Source organism: Nomascus leucogenys, chromosome 8 (genome assembly GCF_006542625.1).
Source record: "Nomascus leucogenys isolate Asia chromosome 8, Asia_NLE_v1, whole genome shotgun sequence".
NCBI classification, from domain to species: domain Eukaryota; kingdom Metazoa; phylum Chordata; class Mammalia; order Primates; family Hylobatidae; genus Nomascus; species Nomascus leucogenys.
Window position 1 is genome coordinate 94,772,752 of NC_044388.1, and position 18,083 is coordinate 94,790,834.

Genomic DNA, 18,083 nt, shown 5'->3' on the forward strand with positions numbered 1-18,083 from the left:
TAAATAAAAAAAAACTGGGTTACCATGTTTAAGTCTCACTTTCTGCCTTTATTATGACTGGTTTTTTATTATCTCTACTGATCTCCATGGGTCTTAGTTCCTTAAATTATCAAATAAGAATGATACCAATACATAACCTCATAGATTTGCTACAAAAATTAAATTATGTCGGTTAAGTATTTAGCATCAAATCGTTTTTCAATAAATATTGGTAATTCCAATTACATATTAATTAAAAGGACACAGGGTACCAGGTTAGCATAAGAGTGATCAAATTCAGACATTCAGGTTTCCCAGGGGTAGCTTGAAGGTATTTGCATTATGAAAGTAAGCCACAGAAGGAAAAAGCTGAGAAAGGGGAGTGAGCACATTGATAAACAGTTCTACATGGAAGCAATTTCAGCTTGAGAACCCTTAGGCTGTCTTCTCTTTCTTTGGTTGACTATCAAATACCAGAGATATGGCTTCTTACAGCAACAGAGAGAGACAAATTATGCTCTGGATGAGGTAGAGTTTTCTTTAACTACAGTTGAGGTCAAGGTGGGTCAACTTACTGTCAGAATAAAGCCCAAAAAAGCTTGATATATTTAAAGTAAAAGACAAATTGCAGCATGTGTGTGCACACGTGTGTGTGCATGCATGTGTGCAAAAATACATGCATGCATGTGTGCATACAGTCCAAGTAAATCAGATTTATTTGTGGAAGATAAATCCTGCCCTATCTTTCCTTTCTAGTATTTATTAAGTCAAACAGGCACTTTTCCAACTCACTTCATTCTCCATTGCCCATTTATTCCACTTATTGAATCTTTAGGGGATCTCTAGAGAGCACCCACCAATTGTGTCGATCATGCCTAGGGCTGCACAACTGTCTGTTAAGAATGTGATACCATAAACTCCATTCAGATCCATTACAAAGTACTTCTTTCTTCTAAATGAGTTCTGGTGGTAACTGGTTTGAACAAGCAGCTTAGAGAGGTATTTCGCCAATTTTTGAGATTTAAACTTGAAACAATAAAATAAAGAAAGCATTAAAAAACTTCCTGAATTAAAATAGTATACTTTTGGCACACACTCTAAAAATTTATCAAATCAATTAACACATTTTTATTTGTAATGGTTCTTAGAATTTTATAGTGTTTTTCTCATAAACATAAACCTAACTGAAGAGAAAAATAATCCCAACTCTAGGTAAGACAGATGCAATTATACACATTTAACAAATGAAAAAAATTATAACCATACCTATCTAAATATTCAGAGGGTACTTTGTTCTGACTTTATTTTTTTCTAAACTCACCTCCTCTATATATGACTCCCATGAGACCAAGACAACCTAAGAATTGAATCCAGGACACTGGAGCTGTAATTACAACCCTTGTAGTTATTTCGTAAGTTAGTTTCACTGCAAGAAGGGATTATCAATGGCTGTCAATTTAGGTGGTAAATCTCTCCCAAATGCATTTGGAAATGCATAAGGGTGCCTTCTCCATAGTTATGCTACTATTCAATAGGAAATTAATATTGGGGAACCAAAAATTGCTAAATTCTCTGCAATGAATGACTTGTACAGTACAAGCTAGAATCACCCTGCTAAATTTGCCAAAGTCTCAGTCAGTGAGAATCTTTGGGGTAGGTCATGCATACGGTGATTTGGAGTGCTGATATGCAACTCTGTGACTTGAGCACTCGCTTTTAACAACAGGGAAAAGGATTACTTCATAAACTGGACCAATAAGATACAACAAAAATATCAGGGAGTGAAGTCCAAAGAAAATGCATACTCAGAATAAACTCTTGAGAAAGGTGTTAATTGTAAGGTTCACAGAGGTCAATCCCACATATTAACACTGGTAGATGTTAATTAGCACATTCAGATTTCATGAGAATTTTACTGCCAATGCTACTCTGAGTTTCGTTAGTTTGGTGGAGTGTGTGTGTGTCCAGAAAGTAACAGTTAGTAGAATAGCTAGGAGGGGAGGGCTTGTTGAAATCCTACAATGCACCTACTGAAACATTTCATGGGAGCCCTCTGTAACTATGGCATCGTGGAAGAACCAAGCACTACAGTCTCCACAGTAAGAGGCAGTGAATTGAAAGAGTGATTTAGGGCCTGTTCACACAAATGAGAGAAGACAGCCTGCCCTATGTGCGACAGCCTCTCTACAAAGTTTAGGCAAGGCAAACATGTTTCTTTTCTCTCTATCATCTTCTCTCTGCAGCCAGCAGATGAGTATTTCATAGTGGAATAATTCAAAGTGAAAGAACCCGTGGGTAATGCACCAACAGTCATCTAACATTCCTTAAACCACTTGATCTCACTGGAGCATCCACATGCCATATCTGCCCTTTTGTAGACAAATTTCAGGCATTCAATTGGATTTAAATCTTTCTCTCCATCCTATCTTTCTCTGTCCCTAGATCCTTATAGGATTATCTAGCAATGGGCAAGACACTAGCATAAGTTTTAAAAAAGTTTCTTTCACATTCTGCTTCAGTGCTGAAGTCCGAATCTGACCAGTCTCACACTCAAAATTTCATATCCCTTTATTCATCAAGGCCTAAGTAGTTGTACATATAGTTAAGGATGTTGCAGCCAAATGCCTTCTCCACAAAAGTAAACTTTTAAAATAAATGATATTGACATGCATTATAACACTTAAATATGTATTGCAAAAACATATGGCATAGAAGACATTGTGCATATTAGGTCTTCAACAAATGCCTTGGCAATAAATAACATTTCTTTGAATTTATGCTTTATTTGACTAGTAAGTAACGAGCTAAGAAACAAATTTCATAGCTTAAGTAATAGTGGAAAATTTGAACATCCAAAACTCATGAAGAAACATCTTCCCAAATGATGGGAATCAAACATTGTATCTGTTTGTATTACTTAAAACATTTCCAATTATGGAGGGAAAACAATGAATAAAATTGTCATATTTTAATGCTGTGACATGTACTCTACTTTTAATCTATATGCATTCAGTTTTCTATTATACATTCCAGACTGGCTCATGTGGTTGGTAAAAATCAAATTCTATTTGGATTCTTGGACAAGCCATTAATGCCTTGCCATACCCACAGAAAATCACATTCAGCACCATGGACAACGCAGAATTGCTCTTTTTCTGAACCACAGCTGTTGGCTGAATGATTTTTTTTTCTCCTACTGAAACATCCAGACACACGTCTGCCTCTTAATTGCAGGAGGGGTTGTTATAAGACATCTTGAATTTCAACAACTGATTTTAAAGTGAAGAAAATGCACTAAAAAGAGAACTAGGGAAAATCTTAATTACTTTTGCAGAATTCAAAAATTGACACCCCAGAAAGTATAAAAAGACCTTCTGAGGCAGACATTGATATTACACAGATGAAAAAAAATGAGGGATGGGGGCAGGTAATTATCAATGACTAACAAATAGAAGATATTAGAGGAGGTTCTCAGACAATTATGAAAGAATGGGAAAACGAGACTGACAGTATTGTCATTGTAAATGCATCAAGGCACACTGGAGGAAGTAAAATTTACATATGGGGTAGCAAAAATAGTTTTGAGAATTTGGTCTCATAAGGGAAGAAGGAATCCCCATTGTCTTCTAATACAAAAATCATAAATAGTAGCAAAATTGTGGTCAGTTCTTCAGTTTTTATTAAAGAGACAGGAGGTGAAAGAAAACTAAATAGTAGAGTTTCTTTGTGAATAATGCCTTAGAAATAGTAACTACAAAGTATTTCAGATTAATATGTGACAAACATACAATCTTGATTTAAAAATGTGTGATGTTCACTTCCTCTATCCATTCCCTGTGGATAAGGTAGTCACCTGTTTTTGATTTCTGTTGATTTCTTTATGAACACATACATTTGTCAAATATTTACTAAATGCCTCCCATATTTTCGGAAGTTTGATAGGTAATAAGTCCACAAGAGTGTCCAAGACATGGTGCGTATCCTATAGAAACTCAGCTGTTGGAAAAATGCAGACAATTATGTTGGGCAAGGGCAACACATTCTCATGGCAGAAAGTAAATAAATACTGGTTTTCTTCTGATTTTTGTTTGCATGCATCATGTACAAAATATATACTGTGTCTAGTTTCATTGAATTCTATAACCTCCTTCTGTACACCTGAGTAGCTTTTTAATGTCTGTGTAGTTAAAAGCCCCTCTCCCTGTTACAACAGAATTGATTTCTCCTTCCTGCTTTCTGCTAAGAATAATATGGCATCCTGCTTTCTACTAAGAACAGTATGTTTGTTGTTGTTTTTTATATTTAATATATGTTGAGATATGCTTTTTTGTTTATGATATAAATATATGATGAGGAATTGTTAAGAGAAAAGATGATCAACTGAGGAAAAAGCTTTAATTTTTATTAAAATATAAAATACTGCAAAATATTTTAAAGTTTATTAATTAAGCAATTCCTTCCAGATAATTTGTGCTTTTTATGAAGTCTAAAAACCTTAAATTCAAAATAATTGTTGTGATTTTCTAAATAGTTGTTATTATAGTGGTACTGTATGAGGACATTCTTGGATTGCTGTAAAGAAATACCTGAGGCCGGGCGCGGTGGCTCACGCCTGTAATCCCAGCACTTTGGGAGGCCGAGACGGGTGGATCACGAGGTCAGGAGATCGAGACCATCCTGGCTAACACAGTGAAACCCCGTCTCTACTAAAAAATACAAAAAAATTAGCTGGCGTGCGGGCGCCTGTAGTCCCAGCTACTCGGGAGGCTGAGGCAGGAGAACGGCGTGAACCCGGGAGGTGGAGCTTTCATCGAGCTGAGATCGCGCCACTGCACTCCAGCCTGGGTGACAGAGCGAGACTCCATCTCAAAAAACAAACCAACCAAACAACAAACAAAAAACACCTGAGACTGGGTATTTTATAAAGAAAAGAGGTTTAATTGGCTGTTAAACCTACAGAAAACCTACAGAATCTACAGAAAAGAGGTTCTGTAGGCTTTATAGAAAGCATGATGCTGGCATCTGCTTGGCTTCTGGTGAAGCCCCGGGGAGCTTTCAATCATGGCAGGTGAGGGCAACAAGCACATCACTTGTTGAAAGCAGCAGCAAGAGACAGTGAGGGCGAGAGATGTCACACACTTTCAAACAACCAGATTTCCTGTGAACTCAGAGCAAGAGCTTGCTTATCACCAAGGGGATGGCCAAAGCCATTCATGAGGGATCCACCCCCATGATCCAAACACCTCTCACTATGCCCCACTTCCAGCATTGGAGATTGTATTTCAAAATGAGATTTGTGTGAGGACGAATATCCAAACTGTATCAGGTAGTAACAGGTAATAAAAAATACCCTTTGACCGCAATGTGCAATGTATTATATTATGTGCTTTATTTGCTCTATCTTACTTAATTTTTATTTAATCATCACACTTTGTGAGGCACACATTTTTCTATTTTTATGTCATAAATATGAGAACTGGGTCTTATAGAGGTTATACAATTTACCCAAAGTCAAACAGTTGGTAAATGTCTCAGTCCATTGGGGCAACTAGAAAAATATACCTTAGGCTAGAGAATTCATAAACAATAGAATTTTTTTCTCATTGCTCTATTGGCTGGAGAGTTCAAGATCAAGATTTTGGTAGATTTGGTGTCTGGAAAGAACTTGCTTTCTGCTTCAACATGGAACTGTCTTGCTGAGTCCTCTGGAGGAGAAAAGATAAACACTGTGTCCTCAAAGGGCAGAAGGGCAAAAAGAAACAAACTCACTTCCTCAAGCCCTTTTAAAGGGGACTAGTCCCATCCATGAGGGCTTTGCCATCATGGCTTCATCATCTCTCAAAGTCTCACTTCTGAATACCAACACCTTTGGGTTTAAGTTCTAACACAGGAATTTTAAAAAGATGCATCCATTCAAACCATAGTGGTATGGATTTTTTAAAAATTATTATTAAAGACTTTATTCGATCAATTTTAGATTCCCAGCAAAATTGAGATGAAGGTGTATAGATTTCCCACATATCCCTTGACCCCACACATGTGTGGCCTCCCTCATTATTAACACGTGCCACCAGAGTGGTACACTGATGACAATTGAACTGTCTTTGACACCATGAACATTCAAATTTCATAGTGTATATTAGGGTTTAATATTAGTGTTGTACATTATATGGGTTTGAACAAATGTACAATGACATGTATTTACAATTGTAATATCATACAGATCATTTATGTTATCTGCCCTAAAAATCACCTGTGCTCTGCCTATTTTTCCTCTCCACTGTCCAACCACCACCACCACTAATCTTTTTACCATTTCCATGGTTTTACATTCTCCAGAATGTCATATTGTTGGAATCATATAGTATGCAGCCTTTTCATCTTGGTTTCTTTCACTTAGTAATATGTATTTAAGGTTTGTATTAGGATTCTCTAGAGAGACAGGACTAATAGGATAGATGTATACACGAAGGAGAGTTTATTAAGGAGTATTGACTCATATGATCACAAGCTCAAGTCCCACAATAGGCCATCTGCAAACTGAGGAGCAAGGAAGCTAGTCCAAGTCCCAAAACCTCAAAAGTAGGAAAGCCGACAGTGCAGCCTTCAGTGAGTGGCTGAAGGCTAGAGAGCCCCTGTCAAACCACTGGTGTAGGTCCAAGTGTCCAAAAGCTGAAGAACTTGGAGTCCGATGTTCGAGGACAGGAAGCATCCAGCATGGGAGAAAGATGGAGGCCAGAAGACTTAGCCAGTCTAGTCCTTCCACATTTCTCTGCCTGCTTTTATCCTAGCTGCACTGGCAGCTGATTAGATGGTTCCCACCCAGAGTGAGGGTGGGTCTGGCTCTCCTAGTTCACTGACTCAAATGTTAATCTCCTTTGGCAACACCCTCACAGATACACCCAGGAACAATGTGTGTCAAGTTGACACACAATACTAACCATCACAAGGTTCTTCCATGTCTTTTCATAGCTTGATAGCTCATTTATTTTTTAGCATTGAATAATATTCCATTATCTAAGTGTACCACAGATGTAACCCCCCAAATGAAATACTTAGGTATAAATCTAATAAATATGTATGTGATCTATATGAGGAAAACTACAAAAATTGGAGAAAAGAAATCGGAGAACTAAATAAATGGAGAAATATTTTATGTTCATGGATAGGACAATTCAATATGGTCAAGATGTCAGTTCTTACAAATTTGATCTATAGATACAATGCAATTCCATTTAAAATTCCAGTAAGTTATTTTGTAGATATTGACCAACTGATTCTCAAGCTTAGATGGAGAGGGAAAACACACAGAATAGCTGATCCAATACTGAATGAGAACAAACTTGGAGGACTGATACTACCTGACTTCAAGTCTTACCATGAAGGGACTTTAGTCAAGGCAGTGCAGTATTTATGAAATAGATAAATAGACCAGTGGAACAGAAAAGAGAGCTCTTAGTCAACTGGTTCTTGAACAGAGGAGCAAAGGCAATACAATGGAACAGAGCAAAAATAATGTTCTCAACAAATGGTGCTGGAACAACTGGACATCCACATGCCAAAAGAAAAAAAAAAAAAGAGACAAACTCTCTCCCTCAAGCCCTTTTTTGAGGTCACCAATCCCCTCCGTGAGGGCTTTGCTGTCATGGCTTAATCATCTCTCAAAGACTCACTTCTGCAAACCAGTACCTTTGGGTTTAAGGTTAAGACCTAACAATTTTTACAAAAATTGACTCAAAATGGATCATATACCTAAGTGTAAAATCAAAACTTGAAAACTGCTAGAAGATATCATAGAAGAAAATTTAGATGTACTTGGATATGGGGGTAGCTTTTGAAATACAATACCCAAAGCACAATTCATGAAAGAAATGATAGACAATCTGAATTTTATTAAAATTAAGAACTTTTGCTCTGCAAAAGATATAAAGAAAATGAGAAGACAAGCCACAGACTAGAAGAAAATATTTGCAAAAGACACATCTGATAAAAGATTCATATCCAAAATATACAAAGAACTCTTAAAACTCAAAAGTAAAATAAAAAAAATTTTTTAAATGGGTCAAAGACCTTAACAGATACCTCACCAAAGAGGATATAGAGATAGCAAGTAAACATATGAAAAGATATTCCACATCATATGCAAGTTCAAACAACAATGAGTTACCACAACACATCTATTAGAATGACCAATAGCCAGAACACAGACAATACCAAATGCTGATGAGGATGTGGAGCAACAGGACTGGAAATGCAAAATGGTACAGACACTTTGAAAGAGAGTTTGAGAGTTTCTTACAAAACTAAACATACTCTCACCATATGATTCAGCAATTGTGTTTTTATATATTTACCCAAAGGAGCTGAAAATGTCCCCACAAAAATCTGCACATGAATACATAAACTTTATTCAAAATTGAAGTGGGGAGCAATCAAGACGTCCTTCAGTAGAGGAATGAATAAATAAATTTTGGCATTTGTGTGTTTTAACAAATTCTTTTGTCATTTATATTTACGATTTGTCAAGAATTGTTTTAGATGATTTATAAGTATGAAATTTCTTATTTTGTTGGTATTGTTGTTATAGTCATTTTTTTTTTTTTTAAGATGGAGTGTCACTCTGTTGCCAGGCTGTAGTGCAGTGGAGCGATCTCAGCTCACCACAACCTCTGACTCCCTGGTTCATGCCATTCTCCTGCCTCAGCCTCCCAAGAAGCTGGGATTACAGGCATGTGCCACCATGTCTAGCTAATTTTCTGTATTTTTAATAGAGATGGAGTTTCACCATGTTGGCCAGGATGGTCTTGATCTCCTGACCTTGTGATCCGCACACCTTGGCCTCCCGATAGCCATCTTATAGATGTGTTATAGTCATCTTATTGAAGTATAAGACTTATACTTCTTTACATCTATACAGCTATACTTATACTTCTATACATCTTATAGAAGTATAAGTCTTACACTTCAATAAGATGACTATTGTTGTAATAGTCACCTTATAGAAGCAACATAAGGTTTAGTTAACTTCCCTAAGACCCCATATTTGCAAAAAGATGAAACTGAAACTTGAATCCAGGCAGCCTCTCTTTAAAGCTCATTCATAGTCTTAATCAACATCCTAAGCGTTCTGGAAAGGTTGTTTTAAATAATCTCTTAAACTACATCTGTTAACTAATTATTTATTGTTTATATGCATCCTGTATATCTCTTTTAATTTTGAGGACTTTGCACCATTACTTTACGATTATGTATAATACATTTTCTGTCACATTAAATTCTCACTTTTTTAGAAATTTGCAAATTCACTTCATTGCTTTCAAAAGGATTTGGATTCTCAGACTGAATTGTCCTGAAATCAAAAGTGCAGTTGACACAGTTTTGCCTCTCATCCTGAGCATCCTTGTCCACCATTAAAATGTAAATCTTTTCACCCATCTTTACTCTTCCAACACAGACACACATATAGTTACACATCCTACCTTAACCTTTCATTTAAAATCTATGCTTCCTGGTTTCTGAAAATTTCCTTGACCTTTATCTCTCTGCCAGTTATAACTTAATCACCATTATAAATGCCTCCTTTATATCAGGAACCTTGTCACCAAATGTTCCTTCTCCTCTTGTCTTTATAAAGCTAAGTCTCCTCTGACAACTCCTTCTTGAAGCCTGCTTATTCTTTCCCACCTCATGGTTTCTGAGGTTATGTCATAATTCTCTAGTTTGTCTTTGCTTCTACTACAAATATTTTTCATGCACTCATGTAAAAAAAAAAGCACTTCTTTATGTTTCATAATCTCCAACTGTACATTTTGTTGAATTATGGACCACTTTTACTATCTTAGGTGAGAAATTGTCCCATTTCTTTCCAAAATGCAAAAATACCTTTGCCTTTTATCTTTTTTTTTTTTTTTTTTTAACATAGGGTCTCAGCTCTGTCACCCAGGCTGGAGTGCAGTGCTATGATAATGGCTCACTGCAGGCTCAACTTCCAGGGCTCAGGCAATTCTTCCACATTAGCTCCCTGACTAGCTGGGAGTACAGCTGCACAGCACCATACCTGGCTATTTTTTTATTTTTTATAGAGATGGGTTCTCGTTATGTTACCCATCCGGAGTTATGTTACCCATCCGGAGTTATGTTACACAACTCCAAGGCTCAAGGGATCCTCTCACCTCAGCCTCCCAAAATGTTGGGATTACAGGTGTGAGCCACCATGCCTCGCCCAGAAATCATGTTTTTTAAACAATATTTGAGTTTCTAGTTATAAATTCAAAAGTCTCACAATATTTCCGTGGACCTTTGAATAGACCACTTGAGCACTAAGCACCCCTTGTCACTCTTTAATGTCGTATATTGAACACTGTTTCATTGCACACACTTTTTTAGGACCTGAATTCCTGTTTTCCTTTGAACTTGCCTCCCACCTTCAACACAAGTACACTAATACAACCAATACAATTTCAGTACAGCCACACTACATTAGGCATTTCTTGATCTGCTTCACATAGCCTTCAGAAACACTTCCGTAAGCAACCCACATTAGATCATCACAATATCCAACAATACCAACATCAAATATTTATTGATCTCCAATTATATATGGGAGATATGTCAATAATAATATTTATTGATGCAAAATAAGACAAGCAGCTTAAATCTATTAATTCTTAATCCTCATCATGATTTCTATTACATTTTCTAGTTTTGAATGACGAAGTTCAGCCCAGATTGGTTAAATCATCTGTCAAAATTTATACACTTATTTATAGAACGAAAGTTGGAACTTAAACCCAGAAAATATGGCTGTTGGGCCCATGTTCTCAAATGTCAGTGTTATACAAGCTTTGATTCTTAGCCCAAGGAAACATGTGGTTTAATGGTAAATTCAGATAAGTAGAGAAGTCAATTATGCTAGATAAATAAACAATCTAATCACCATTCAGGATACTTGTAGGGCAATATGCCTAATACAGCCTAAAAGATAGAAGGCAATCAGAAATATTATTTACTTTTCTCTCCACATTCTTCAGGGCACTCCACATGATAATTAACTGAGAAAAAAAAAGGAACTATCAGTAACTATTTGGACACTGAAGTATGGATTTTGGGTGTTTGAAGATTTTTGATGTGCATATTTTAGATCTTCAACGCTATGTGCAGAGATTTATACACACTATATCATATCTCTGCCAGATTGAAATTTCTCATCCAAGCCCCATTTGTTGAGGATCTGAAACACTGAGAATGTTTTCTTTGACAAAATCTCAACAGCTCTTAAATTACCTATCCTCAAGGAAAGTGAAATAGAAGGGACGCATTTGAGGCATGAAGGAGAAATATCATTTTGAGAGACAGAATCCCTGGGGACATTGGGCTGCTCTCCTAAAATGAATGCATCAGCCCCTTGCGATGCTCCTTTTGCTAACATCATGTATTGTTTACTCTGCTCTTTTATTCCTTGTCCCTGGGAGGAAATTTGGTATTGTACTTACCTTTTAAATGATTTCAAAACTTCTATTCACTAGTACTCTTAACTGTTCCACCCACTACTGCCTGATGTGTCATCTGTAAGTACCACTCTGTGCTGCCACTTTTTTTCTCACAGGCTCTCTAAGACTTCAGAATACATACAGAAAGTAAAACTACTTAGCCTGGCATTCAAAGCTCAGAAAATCTGAAGACTTCCTATATTTTCCAAATGTTCCAACATAACAGAATATAAATTTACCACAGAAGCTAGATTTGCCTACTCATTTGTTTCCATCTTTCTTTACATTGTTTGACCAATCGAATTACCAAAGCTTAAAGGCTTTTTTTTTTTTTTTTTTTTTTGAGACGGAGTCTCTCTCTGTCACCCAGACTGGAGTGCAGTGGTGCAATCTCAGCTCACTACAACCTTTGCCTCCCGGCTTCAAGAAATTCTCCTGCCTCAGCCTCCCGAGTAGCTGGAATTACAGGTGCACACCACCATGCCTGGCTAATTTTTTTTTTAATTTTTTACTTTTAGTACAGTCGGAGTTTCACCGTGTTAACCAGGATGGTCTCCATCTCCTGACCTCATGATCCGCCCACCTTGGCTTCCCAAAGTGCTCGGATTACAGGCAGGAGCCACCATACCTGGCTTGTTTCCATCTTTTCTTTACATTGTTTGACCAATCATATTACCAAAGCTTAAAGGCTATTTTTGTTGTTGTTGGTAACACCATCTTTCTACATATACATCAAATCTCAACCATTCCTTAAATATCACAAATTAAGATTCCCAGAGCTACAGTCTGAATTACAGATTCCTCTACATAACTGCCTTGTTCATATTTCCACTTCCATCATATTTGCTATTTGCTCTAAGCTTTGTTACTTTAACTCTCTTTACTTTGGTTTCCTCTTTTTTCAAATGGAGAGACTAGTCATATCTCACATATGAAGTTGTTTTGAAGATTAAGACAGCCAATGTCTGTAAAATGCAGAGAATGTTTGACATATAGTACTATGTAAGCATTGCCACTATTGCTATTTTCATGTTTAATGTTGCAATTACACTATGTCCAACAGCAGTATGTGACCATCACCAACAGAACATACAAGCATCGTTTCTAATCCAATCCTCTATTGAAATAATACTCTCCATGGTAAATCACTGTGCCCCAAATTTAGGTATTGTTTTGATTTTTAAATTTTTTCTCTCCCATTTATCTTATCACCAATTTCTGTCTATGATAACTTAGAAAACCATATCGCATTCATTTGCTTCTTCTATTCTCCACTTCTACCACATAGGAAAGTCATCCTCACCTGGCCAGGTGCAGTGGCTCATACCTGCAATCCCAGCATTTTGGGAGGCCAAGGCGGGCAGATCATGAGGTCAGGAGTTCAAGAACAACCTGGCCAACATAGTGAAGCCCCATCTCTACTAAAAATACAAAAAATTAGTCGGGCTTGGTGACGGGTGCCTGTAATCCCAGCTACTCAAGAGGCTGAGGCAGGAGAATAGCTTGAACCCGGGAGGCGGAGCTTGCAGTGAGCCGAGATTGCGCCACTGCACACCAGCCGGGCGACAGAGCGAGACTCCGTCTCAAAAAAAAAAAAAAAAAAAAGTAACATGTCTTGTAGCACAAATTAAATTCTACAAAAGTTGCAGTAAATTTTATTTGGCTGTTTTAGCTTGTTAAATGTGAATGTTTTTTCTGTACCAAATCAAACTTTAAATAAAACAAAAATAAAACCTAAGCAAAAGGAAAGTGTGTGTAAAATATTGTTGAGGGTACCAGAGAGAAAAGCAATTGACATTGATGGGGTTTCCATGAAGAAAGAGAGGAAAATGCAAGACAGATGTGAAGGAAGAAAAGAAAAAGAAAGGGAAGAAGGAAAGAACGGTGAGAGTAATCCATATATTTTTCCTTCTTTCTTTCTTTCTTTCTTTCTTTCTTTCTTTCTTTCTTTCTTCTTTCTTTCTTTCTTTCTCTTTCTTTCTTTTGTGGTAAGAACATTTAAGATCTACATTTAAGATCTAAGACTAAACCAATTTTGCTTCCATAGTATTGCACCCAGCATAACAATAGTGAGTTGAGATTCAAATTTTTATCCCAATATGGAAACTTGTTTCCTTATTGCCCTAGAGTAGAAATCATGGAGAAATAGAAATGGGCAGAAAACTGACTTAGAACAGAGTTCAGAACCCCATCACTCCCCCAAAGAAGCAGAGATCAGACTGTTTTTGGTTTTGTTTCTTATTTCTTCTTAAGAGTAATGCTGCCAGTCCCTGAGCGAAGGGGAAAAACACTTCAGCTATTATTAATTATTTTAACTTGGTTTATGTCCAGGCTCTGTTTGATTACTTGCCAAAGGTAATATTGAGAAATAAAAAGAAAAAATATACATAACATTTTTGAATTTACAAAATGTCTTGGCCAAGAGGCTTGGTGAAGACAGGGAGGGATATTTAGGAAGTCTGAATATCAGGCAAATATTCAGAACTGAGACAATAGGTTCCAAGTCAAATGACTGTCCAGGAAGAAATGAGCATGGAGGCTGGGCAAAGATTTCCTAGAAGCCCAAGATTTAAGATCAGTAGCAGTATTGGCACAATGACGTTGTTAGCTGGTGGCTCCTTCCTCATGTGATTTAGGGTGCTTACAACTCAAAATTCTGATTCTTGTACCAGTTAGATGTTTAGACTAATCATAGGAGCATCTCCTTCCATTTGTATCAAGTATCCTTACTATCCAACAGCCAAGAAGATAACTGATGCCCAATCTGTGAGCTTTAATCTACCACCCTTGGTCTACCTGGTAAAAATATCTCCCTATAATGCTTCCAAATATGACAGTAGATTAAAAGGAAGCCCAGGACGTAAAGTGAGGAGGAGCTCCTGCACTTGAACTTAGGAACATGAGGCTAAACTGAGCATGCCAGAATACCTGAGACTGTGGGGAAGGTTAGAATTTTTGCAACTTTTAATACTAATCAAGTTCTCACTACTTACCAGACACTGTTCATCATTACAAGCATTATCTTATCTAGTGCCCTTAAATCCCTTTTTTATCCCAATCATATACTTAAGAAAACTGAGACACACAGAGATCAAGTTTTCTAAAGGTCATATACCCATTTAGGAATAGAAAATTCAAATTAACTGTTCTATTATAATATCAGTATTTTTCCCATTTTCTTTGCAGTTATTTAACTTTCTGTCTCATTCTATCTTTTTAAAATGAGAAAATTAAGTATTCTTAGCCTTTCTTTGAACAGCTTCCCTTTTCTTAGGATGTTTCCTAAAAGTATATTCCTTAGAACATTTTTGCAAAGGAATATTAATAACCATTCTGTTGGATGTTGGAATAAGTAAAAAGGTATCTATAATCCCAAAATCTTAAAACATGTTGGGTCAGGGAGGGCAAGGAATCCTATTTTTGTAACTGCAAAATTCCTCAAAACCTTTAAGTTTAGTATTTGTTTGTTTGTTTGTTAGTTTTTGAGACAGAGTCTTGCTCTGTCACCCAGGTGGAATGCAGTGGCGTGATCCACCTCCCAGGTTCAAGCCATTCTCTCTCCTCAGCCTCTGGAGTAGCTGAGACTACAGGTACGAGCCACCATACCCAGCTAATTTTTGTATGTTTAGTAGAGAACGGGTTTCACCATGTTGGCCAGGCTGGTCTCGAACTCCTAGCCTCAAGTGACCCTCCCGCCTCGGTCAACCAAACTGCTGGGATTACAGGCTTGAGCCACTGTGCCCGGCCATTACTTTTAAGTTTCTATTGTGATTTAAATGTGTTAGAAGTGGCAGATGCGAAGAATTTAAAACAGCATTAACAAACATATTTGACCACAGAATCCTCATTTTTTATTGTTTTCTTGTGTATTTATGATATTTGTTTGCTGTGGAATACATTTGGGGGTAGACTTGTAGAAAAGATGAAGTTCACATTTTATAATTAACAAAGTTTATAAATTATACACTCTTCCTTCAAATTCCAGCCCCTGCCATCTTATCTTTTCTTATCATTTACTGCAAACACAAATACACACATCTGTACAGCCCTCCTTCTTTCATTCCACTCTCTCCAACACAGATGCACACAGGCTGTCTGAGCTCCTCGAAGGCATTGGTCTGTTTATCATGCCCACATGTTTTCACAGAACACCCTCTTCCTAGACTCTGCCTTTTCAGTCTCCTATTACAATCTCTGTGACAAGTATGTGTTCAATTTGCTGTGACTCTGCTCAAATGTTATCTCCTCTTGAACCCACTTTTGAGAAATATTGACATAATCTCACGCTTTCTCTTTTCCCAGTATGCATTTTTTATATTTTGGTAACATGCCAGTGAAAACCAGACTCTGCTAGGAATTAATGGCTTGGCTTGATACCTGAACTCTTAGTAAGATCTTGGTCAAGATCCCACATATATTTTGGAGGGTAATTTCTATGTGTAAAGGCACCAGAGTATTAGAAGTGCTACAGATGCACAGGAAGTCTAATTAGATACTTGTTTTCTCACTGCCATTAAACAAAGGACACTTTTTCAAACAACCCCATAACCCGTCTAATATGGTCATAACTGACCTATTCCCCAAATCTAATTCTATCCATATAACCTTTCCCCCAGTCTAATGTTATCCCACACATTATATTACTAAACCAGTCCCATCCTTATAACCCTTTGGCCCATTAATATACTTCTAATCATCCATTTATAAAACATAACCCACCCAAACAGCCCTGTAACCTTTCTAATGGATTCAGAACCAGCCAATTACCAAACTTGATCTAATCTGCATAGTTCCCATCACCTTTTAATGAGCTCTAACTGGCCCTGCAAGTTTCACCATTAACAAAAAACTATTTTATTCAATTTGTGGCCTTTTATTTGATTTTTTTAAAACATCAAATACTGTACCATTTATTAGAAGTCCATTCTTTCCAACTTATTCAATTCTCTTATTTCTTGCTTGAGAAAATTGTAGCATTTCCCAATATTTTAGTTCATTATCTTTCCCAAAAGAATTTGAGATGGATTTTACAAAACGTATATGCTTTCAGGTTCCACATCCAAATTTACATTCCCTCATTGGGTTTCATGGAGGCTTTCTATGTGTGACCAAGGCAAGGCTCTGATTAATTTACTTCAGTGAATGCATATAAGAAACCTACATTAAGGTTGCACACAGACCTATGGACCTTTCCACACAAAGCTAAATGGATCTGAGCTCAGAGCATTGCATGAGAAATATTCCTTCCATTGCTATTATAACAAACCAGATAGAACTAGGAAGAAGGAGGAGGAAGAAGAAAAAGGAGGAGGAGGAGGAGGAAGAAAAGAAAATCCTGCATACATAGGAGGCAGATGGCATGTTAGCATATCTTTATTAAAAAATTTATTTTTTTTACAATTTTAAGTAACACTAAGGACTTTCATTTATGGAGGTGAGGGTTGGCATGTGGTACTTTTATTCATGTGTTTATTTGACAAACATTTACTGAGTATTTGTTGTTTTGGTCAGCTCATGCTGCGATAATAAAGTACCATAAACTGAATGGCTTAAACAACAGATACTTACGTCTCACAATTCTAGAGGCTTGGAAATCTAAAATCAATATGCCAGCTGAATCAATTCCTCGTGAGGTCCTTCCTCCTGGCTTGCAGATGGTTGCCTTCATATTGTGACTTTACATGACAAAAAGAGAGAGAACTCTGGTTTCTTCTTCTTCTTATAAGGATACAAATAACATGTTGGCCCCAACCTCATGACTTTATCAAAACCTAATTACCTCCCAGGCCCCACCTCCAAATCCTGTCACATAGGGGGTTAAGGCTTTAACATATGAATTTTAAGGAGAGACAAACTTTCAGTGCATAACACCTGCCTTATGGTGATAAGGCTATGTGAATCTGGGGCGGTGAATTCTATTCATCCTGTGGCACATCTTTATTGCTTGACCATGTTTTCCATCACCTCCTGGACTTTTGTAGGGGTAAAAGTGCACAAATGTAAATATTTGATTACTTAATCATATACATATTGGTGTGTATTAAACTACATTTATAAAAGTTCAGCTATGCAGCAAATATGTACTGAGGACTGTGTCCCAACTAGCATACCCAGTGCCTTGTAAAGAATGTGTTATTATTCTCATTTGTTTTTAGTTGAGGAAAGCAATGCTCAACAAGCTCAGGAAACTTGCTCGAGATTGCCCAAATGGCTGAGCAGGACTTGAATCCTTGGCTCTCTTAATTAAAAGCCCAAATTCTTTCTCTCATTCCACACTACATGTCAAGCAGAGTCATTTCAGTGACATTAAACTATTCCAAATTCTTTACATTATAAGCGAAGAAACTAAGGCCAGAGAAAGGAAACGATTTTCTCCTGGCTTCATATGTACATCTGTACACACAAAGATGGTTGATCTGGAGAAGAAGATGGTTTCCCTTGTAAGCACAGCATCCTGCCATTTCAGACAGGCTCTGTCCATCAGCACAGCAAGAAGAGAGAGTGAATACCCCATCCCTCAATCCCCGCAAATGGTCCTTCAGTAATTGATTTGCTGAGGCCTAGGAACCTGGGGGACGAATGCATCGTACATCATATGGACCCAGCCATCCTATG